Source organism: Geospiza fortis, unplaced genomic scaffold, assembly GCF_000277835.1.
Source record: "Geospiza fortis unplaced genomic scaffold, GeoFor_1.0 scaffold25, whole genome shotgun sequence".
Classification (NCBI taxonomy): domain Eukaryota; kingdom Metazoa; phylum Chordata; class Aves; order Passeriformes; family Thraupidae; genus Geospiza; species Geospiza fortis.
This window is the reverse complement of record NW_005054423.1, coordinates 2,052,552-2,060,854: the sequence shown is the minus strand read 5'-3', so window position 1 is coordinate 2,060,854 and position 8,303 is coordinate 2,052,552. Positions and strand designations below refer to the sequence as shown.

The window sequence follows — 8,303 nt, the reverse complement described above, 5'->3', positions numbered from 1 at the left end:
CTGACCATCCCGTTTTCTGACAGTTGCATTTCCTCGGCTCCATTCCGTCCTCCTCTTTTTTTTTTTTTTTTAATTTTCTTTTTATTAGCCTTGCTTCGGTTTTATCAAGGATTATGTAGTTGGCAGGAGGAGAGCGAGAGTGGAAAGAGAGGGCTCGGGTGCTTTTGGGGTGGCTGCTGTGAGGGTGTTTTTTTTTGATGGTGTATTTTTTTTTTTTTTCAATCGTGTTTCCCCTGGATTTGCAGTGGCTCGATCCTTAGGAGCGGTGATGGAGTGTTTAAAAAGATCATATGTAGCATTATATTTTTAGTTTGGTGGTGGATGGATGGAAGAGGTAGTGAGAAGCCTTTGCAGCCCTGCCTGTTGTTGGTTAGATTGAGGCAGAGACTTGGCTGCGATTGGGACGCGACTGTGACATGGGCATCGATCGCTTCCATTGAGAGCAATGCAAAAACACAGCCTGGGTATGTAACACTCTCAGTGCCATCAACACTTGTTTTACTTTATATTTACTGGCAAAACTGACAGAACGATCCGGAGTGCTTTTCTTTGAAATAAGGAATACAAACGTTTGGATGGGAAGGTGCACAAAGAAGATCGTGGAAATAAACGGGGGGTTGAAGGTTGGGGGGTGTGTGGGGGGGAAGAGCCTTAATCATCATTGCTCCACTTCCTATTCAACTGCCTGTATTTAAGGAGTTTCTGTCTTTTCTCTACTGGGGGATCCTACTAAACTGGTTGAAATGAAAAAAATCAGACTATCAACCTTGAGGGAATATCTGCTAGTTTTCAGGGTTTGCGGTTTCAGCCGGTAGGAAGGCACACAAAATAAAAGATGGCTAGCCAGCTGTTTTAACCTCTTGCACCTGGCTCCAGAGCTGGGGCTCACCAGGATTATTCAGTTATTCGTGTTATCTGTGCTTGAATATTTATAGTGTACGATCTAGAGATCCACACAGTGCATTGTAGCATCTCTTTATCCTTTAGTTTTGGGCTTTTTGGACTTTGCCAACATAAACATGTATTCAATAGTTTTCATTTTTATGATAATGAACATAGAGGGTCAATGAAATATAGAAGGAAAAGTCGTAAATCTGCAAAAGTGAAACCTACCCAAGGAACAAAGAAAGGTCAGGTAAACCATCTGTGTAAGTCACAGTAATAGTACCTGCTGTTTGGTTTATGCAGTGGTACTGCTTTATTATTCTCTAAAATGGAACTTATCTGCTAGATCAAGTTAAAACTAAAGGAAGGCTGTGGAGGTGGCAAACGACATTGTGTGCATCTTTCAGAACAGGGCGATAGATGTGTACCTTGATTTTTGAATAGTTTAGGTTTATTTGTGAAGATAGTGCACCATCAAAGAACATATAAAGGAGGCTGAGAAAAATCACTGTTTAATATTGCAGAATTTACTGCTTCCATTCTGACCATGAGCCTAAATTTACACAATGAAATTTGATTATCTCTAATAACAATATTAGATCCTGCACTGGATGGATGAGAATTGAGGTGGTTTTGTTGATTGCAAGGGTTTAATGTTGCATTTCAGAATCTGATGTGGTTTAGCCTCCCTTCCATTAACTGGAAAACCCCTGAGGTTTTACAATTATTTCTTAAAGATAATACATTTAAGATTGCATTGGTAGGCTGAAGAAAAGTCATAAAGGCAAGAAGGGAAGCCCTTAATAACTCTTGAGATTCAGACATGTTCAGCAGTTAGATTGGCTCTGACTTCACCAAGGGTCGACAATGTGTCATTTCCATGAAGCCAAATTGCCCTCTGCCTATATGATATTAATGTGCAAATCAATATTTCAGGGATTAAATTTCCCTTCTTCATTTTTTATGGTTTCTACCTCAATAAGTCTCAAGTCTATTAGAAGAGGCTGGATGATTTAAAATCTTTCACTGCAGAATGGCTTGTCGTAGCCTTGTTTCACAGACCATTTTTTGGATTTTCGTTATAAAAGACTAAAGACATTCCAAAGAAGTTGATAGTCAATATAGGGACATGCTCACTGTTGTAAAGTCCTTGTTCGATTAAGAGCTAAAAAGGTATTGAAAATATAATATACATGCTTATATAATATATATACATTCTACTGCTTTAAAAATATTGTGTTAATCACCTATTGATTTATTTCAAAATCAATTGAAGCTCCTTTCTTATTAGTGATTTGTTCAGCATTCTTCAGCCTTGTTGTTAATTTTCTTAAGCAGCATGCATGAATTAATCTGCTAGTAGAATGTGCTTTGGTGTGTTTTTGAAGCATATTTAAATCCAGACGTTTTTACCTCTTTAGGCTAAGTAGTGTGAGCAGTTTAGTATTGTGGGAGAACCAGGAGACTTCGAATTCAGCATTGTTTTTATGAAGCTAAGGGGCGTTTTGCAGATATTTTATGATTTATGCTCATGTGCCTATCAGTAATGTTTATTGAGAGTTTCCATTGAATATTCAGGATTAGTTAAAAATTAAAATGGAGCTATCTGATCTGGAAGGAAACAATACATGACAGAAAATTTAAGTCAAAATATGAGGTTGTGATTTTATCACATAATCTTGGGAAGGCCCTACTGTCTATCATTTAGTGTTGTTTTATAGTCTTAGACCATCTGGACTAGGTTCCGCACAGCTGCATGAATTTCATATGTGATAGAACATTTTTTCCATTCAGTGTGAAATGTTCCTTCCTAAAAACGTACACCAGACTCGCTTAATTTAGTCTGCTAAAAGAAATGCACATGAAAAAGGACAAAAGGCTCTTTAATCTCTGCAAGCTGTTTGTTTTTCTTCAAGATTCCTGTCTGTTTGGGTTTGAAAAGTCATGTTTATTGAGCAGATGATTCTGAGGTGTGACATTAAGATAATATATGATTTTTGTGCTAGTTTCTGCTCTCCTAGTTAATTTGCAGATCTACTTTTTATGCCTGTCAAAACACAGTTAATCTATTCTTATTTACAATTAATCTCAATAAAATTAATCTTAACTATGCCTTAGTCAGTAGCTTAAAATATCTAATTATATTCAATTAACTGCTGTCATAGTAATTAACACTGCTTAATTGCCTCTGCATATATTTATGTAAAGCTCATTAGTTACTGCTTGCTCTTTTTCCCTTTTCTCGTTCCCATTTCTGTGGATCTGAGAGCATTGACATAAAACCTAGACTAGTTTTTGACAATTCGAGTCTTGAAGACCTGTGACAATGGCAATACATGTGTTTGTGACCTGTTAGGTGGGTAAATATTTGTGTTTTCATATGCAAAAAGGTCACCAGAGCTGGGTCTCTAAAGTACTTCCAATCCAGCTCCCTCCACCTCTTGGCCTTTCTCCTACCCCACCACACACAAAAATGTTTTCTAGCCTGTTGATAGAAATATGAGAAGCCAGGTTAAGCTTTGTGTTTATAAATGAAGAGCTTTTCTGCATCTGCCTTGGGGCTGTACCCAGAAGGCAGAGCTTTGCTACTCCAAATTCATTCAAAGGGTTAAAGACTTGGCCAAGGTTCAAACTGAGAAGCGCCCAGGGAAAGTGCATGTGAATATGTACAAGTTTCATGTAATTAGTGCTTAATTATATTAACATATGCAAATTGTCAACTTAGGAGCTTGTTGAGCTGGCAAAGATCAGCCAGGCACAATTGCCGTATTGTTCTGAAACAATAATGGATTTCAAGTTGGATTGTGAAAACACATAACTAGCTATCTAATTTAACTCATACCATGGTGAAATTTCATTAGTCTCCATGGAGACTGGTTTAATTGTGCTGACTAATGTTCTGGGCTGCAGAGTGTCCTAAAAAGAAAGCGTTGTTTGCCTAATCCACCTTACAATGACACTTGTTTGTACATGTTTCCCTTGTGTGAGAATTTGCATATGCAAATAAATAGTTTCTCTGCCCCATTTGTCATGGCTGTTCATTACCCATGAAGAGGACATTGTTACTAGGCTGTTACTGAGTCTCCCAAGACAGGATAGTGTCAACCAGTCCAGCCACATTCTTTCATAATTTGTTTCTGATTAATAGACCAGAGTGAGGCTCATTCTATTCAGGCCTCTGCAAAGGGAAGGTCAGTTCTGTCACTGAAAAGAGTTTCCGCAGCAACTGAAGTTTTTTTCTCTCCCTCCCCCTCCCCCCTCGTGCTTTGGCTAAAATAATCATATTTAAAATAATGTATTCTTGCTCTAAGGAATACCGCCACTAATAATCTCTAGTTTCCTAAAGCAAAAGATAGGAAAATAAAGGAGATTCTGGTATTGGAATATTAATCCTGTTTTTGACAGAAAGGTAAACTGATATAATTGCTTTTCAGTCGAAGGAATGGGGGTTTATACAAGTGTGAAAGCATCGGAAAAGGATTAGCATTTTTTTGCATAATGAAAAGCTCTGTTGAATAGGGCACTGAATGGTTGACTGAATGACTGAGATGAAAGGAAGATGAAAATGCAGGCTCCTCTTTCTTTATGCCTATGTTCAGCTCTCCCCAAAGTTATGTTTGTCCAAGACTTGAGAAAACAAGCAGAAGCTCAGATTTTAGCAAATTGCTAAGATGCCCTGAATTTACATCATCATGAGAAGTAACACGTACGAGAGTAGTGCAGCGAAAGGATAAGAAACACAGGTTTGTATGGAGGGGAGCTCCAGGAACATGACAGGCAAACCAAATATTGACTATTGGGTATCAAGGATTCCCAGCACTTTGCTTGGGGGAAAGAAAGAGGGAGGACAGGGGCCGGCAGGCAGGGAAGGAGCTGCTTTAAAAGTTGCCAATGGAAATTATGCATCAACACATAATAATCTAATAAAAGTTCGGTATTCAAGGAAGCAGGGTTTAGTCAATATCTGTTTTAATTATTAAACTGTTTCTCCTTTGGAAAAAGTTATGAATTCTGACTCAGTGCTAAGTGTTTAAGTGGTATAGGAGCCTTGCTGGGGAAAAAATTACTCTCTTTGCTCGCCTTTGAAAACAGAGAAAGCTTACCGAAATAGCAATTGATACATGCACGTAAGGAGCGGGGTGTTCAGTGGGACTGTGTCAGCATACTCAGGTTGGTTAAAACGTTTGGATTCCTGTAGATTCAGGTGGCCAGAAGGGCCCTGGCCTCCTCCTGCAATCAGTGCTGGTCCCCTCCGCCTCCAGCCAGCACAGGATCAGGCCCCCAGCCAGGGCTGCAACTGGTTAGCTGTTGACAATGTGATCAGTGCTTCTAATTATGTTCTCTCAACAGTAATTAGGGCAGTTAAAATACCATAAGTGTTGAGCCACTTTTGAAAGTGGGAAGTGGTTCTTTTGTATGTATGTAAATCAAATGCAGTGTGAATAATTATTTGTATGTGTGCATATTAAATAGGCTCTCTTTTTTATCAGGTCAACATAATTACCGATTTAGAGCTACTGTGGAAAACTCTTGGTAGTCAGACTAAATATTAGCTTGTTTCGAGGATTTTTTCCAGTTTGCAGAATGTTTATTTGTAAATGCTTGTTAGTTCAGTATTGGGCTTGATCATATAATATTTAAACATTGGAGATGCCTCTAAGAAATTAGGATTTCTAAGGAATAAATAAACCAAAACTGTAAATGCAGACAGTGCTTGGGAAGAACGGTCACAAAAGTAATCTCTTTTTAAAAGATAAAGACCTTCTGGAGGTTTTTGAATGTTTTGCTGCTTGCTTTATGAAATTCCTTAAAACTTCTTTGAAAGGAATATGCTTGGGGTATGCCTTCATTCTGGGAAGATCTTATTAGTTTATTTCTATAAGAAAAATGTGTTAATTAAAAAAATAAATTAATTTGTATTTTAAAATATTGTTAACCAAGCACCATGTGTTGTCTCTGGCAAAGTTCCAGCCACTGTAGAACTGGATAACACATGGGTTAATAATAACTTATGTGATGTCTGCATTCTTTCTGAATGGGCAGAATCCCAGCCCACCAAGATTCTGAGATTCAAGATTTTAAAGAATAAGATGTAACACAAAATATGTTTATGTGAACAGATGCACAGATAGGAGAAACTAAGACATGTATGAGCTGCTTTTACCAAATAGGTATAACAAACTTTGTAGATTTTGTTTGGTAGTTGTTGAGATTTGTTGTTGTTTTCGAAAGGGGTAATAAACACACGTATTGATAACAGGATTTTGCAGACCTGTAGAGATAAACTTGTTTTGCATAAATAAAAGTAGGAAGTTCAGTCTATAATGCATGCCCACTCTATTCCTTTTTAATAGTCACTCTATAGCAGTTTTATACCACTATTTTCATTATTATTGCAAATTTTGCTGTGTTCTAAACTAACCAGAAAAGTTTGTGCCAGCCTGAAATATGGCAGACTTGTTGAGGAATTACGTTTGCAGCTTAAAAAAATATTCTGAGGAATGGTTTAGCTAAGTTATAAGGTGAAAATAAAAGTTTCCTGTATCAAGACACTCTATTTTATTTTCACATTACTCAGAATTGTCTTTCAATTAAAAAAAAGAAAATGGAGAGAGAAAGAGAGATATTTAGATTGCAATTTGTCTGAATTATATTCAGTTTGCTTTTTTTTATTTTTTAGAAAAAATTAAAGACACACATAAACTGGCATCTCTTTACAGATAAATCTAGCAGACTTAATACTCACAGTGATCTGATCAGTTATCCCAGCTCCTAAGAAGGTGTTATGGTCCTTCAGGTCAATAGTTCACAAACTAAAAGCTGTATGTACATGAAAGACCATGGTGACTCTGAAAACAAACATTTACCATACAGGCTGCAGCAGTGTCTGCAGAACAAGCGACATGCACACTGGATATACATTTAAAACTGCATTCAAATAGACAAATACTCTGTTTCTGCAACAAAGAAATACATACAAAAGGCCTGTCTTGATGTGTGCCTATGACGCATATAACCAAAAGAACGATATTCTTCCCATTCACCCTAAACTAAATCAACAATTACTGCCCTGAAATTAGGGGAATAATATGGGTGTAAAACTGGCAAGACAGACAGTTTTGATATTAGTGGAAAAAGAATCAGGCCTGTAGTTACCACTTGACAATAATTCCATAAAATTAAATTCGAAGGGTTTTGTCTCCTCTTTTTGTGCTCCCATTTCCATTTTTAAGGAAGGCACTGGAAGGTCTGTAAGTTAGAGGTTTTCCAGAGAGGCTGAGGGGGGGGTCAGTTCTCTTCCTTTTACCAGGTAACAGCAGAGCTGAGGGTCTGTGAGAGGCTGCTGCTGAAGGCTCGCTCCTCCCTGTTTTGACACAGAGGCTGCCTTATAAATTCACCTAATCTGAGATGACAAGGCACCTGTCACTGGTAGTGCTCCAGTGTTTGGGGCACTGATGGAAACCTGGAATAATCCCAGTTGTTTCCACACTTGTCCCAGAAGATGGTAGTGTAACAGATAAGAATAATCTCTTTTTCATGGCAAAAACATTACTTCTGTCTATCTGTTTGGGATGGTCCTTTGATTTTTGGTATTCAGAGACCAGAGCTTTTATAGCAAGAGAAGGGAAAGAAATATCCTTGGATTTGCTAGGCATTACATGATGTTTTCAAATGCAGGTGGTTTGCCTGTTTGAGAAACTATGGCTGTCCACCTTTAATTAAGATTCTCCTTGTTTACCACCTAACACTTCCCATGACTTCCCCACTCCAGAAAATAAGATTCTGAGTGAAAAGTAGCTCCCTAAACAGGGAATTTATTTCTGTGGGTTTTACTCAGGTCCTTTTCCATTTTGTTTTGGTTGTTTTTTTTTTTTTTTTTTTAATTGAAATATGGTTATTGATTTTGTTTACAGCACCAAGGGTTTAAATTAAAGAAAATGTAACATTTCTAAAATAAATTATTTAGTTATATGGCATATGTCATCCCTCAATCTCTCAGTTCCTTTGAGTTTACACAACTGTTTGCAAAAAAATAATTTTTTTGCCATTGGAGTGCAGTTATCTCTGGGGTGGGAAGTGCCACCCCATGCACAGAAAACCATGTGCCACTCTGCTAAAACAAAGCAATGTGCTTTGGGCGTTTTTCCAGTGGCAGCAACTGGTTTCTGTAGGGAAGAAAAATATGATTTCTCACCGAGTCATCTGCAGTGCACTGGGACAGACGTTTCGGTTCCAGTGAAAGGCATCACTGGAGTTTTGAGTCCTAACTAGTCTGGCCTGTGGATTTCTCTCTCACTTGACGGGTGCTTTCTGCAGCATTTTTGCAGTTTCCAGTTTTGACTGAGGGCCTGTTCCGAAGTCCAGCGCCGCCTGATCGATTTCCCCTGGTTTGGATCAGGCCCTTGCAAAGAAGAGCG

At 38.0% G+C, this 8,303-nt stretch overlaps 1 protein-coding gene across 4 annotated transcripts in view; it reads left to right on the top strand.

Moving 5' to 3' along the window:
* ZFHX4 (zinc finger homeobox 4) overlaps positions 1 to 8,303 on the top strand; it is a 155,881-nt gene that overhangs the window by 8,036 nt on the left and 139,542 nt on the right. Inside the window, exon 1 of one of the 4 annotated variants that reach the window (XM_031061707.1) lies at positions 27 to 464. The exons of the other annotated variants lie outside the window; for them this stretch is intronic. The gene's annotated coding sequence lies outside the window, so the exon portion shown is untranslated. Of the gene's footprint in view, positions 1 to 26; positions 465 to 8,303 lie in introns of those variants that run through there. 4 annotated transcript variants of the gene reach the window in all.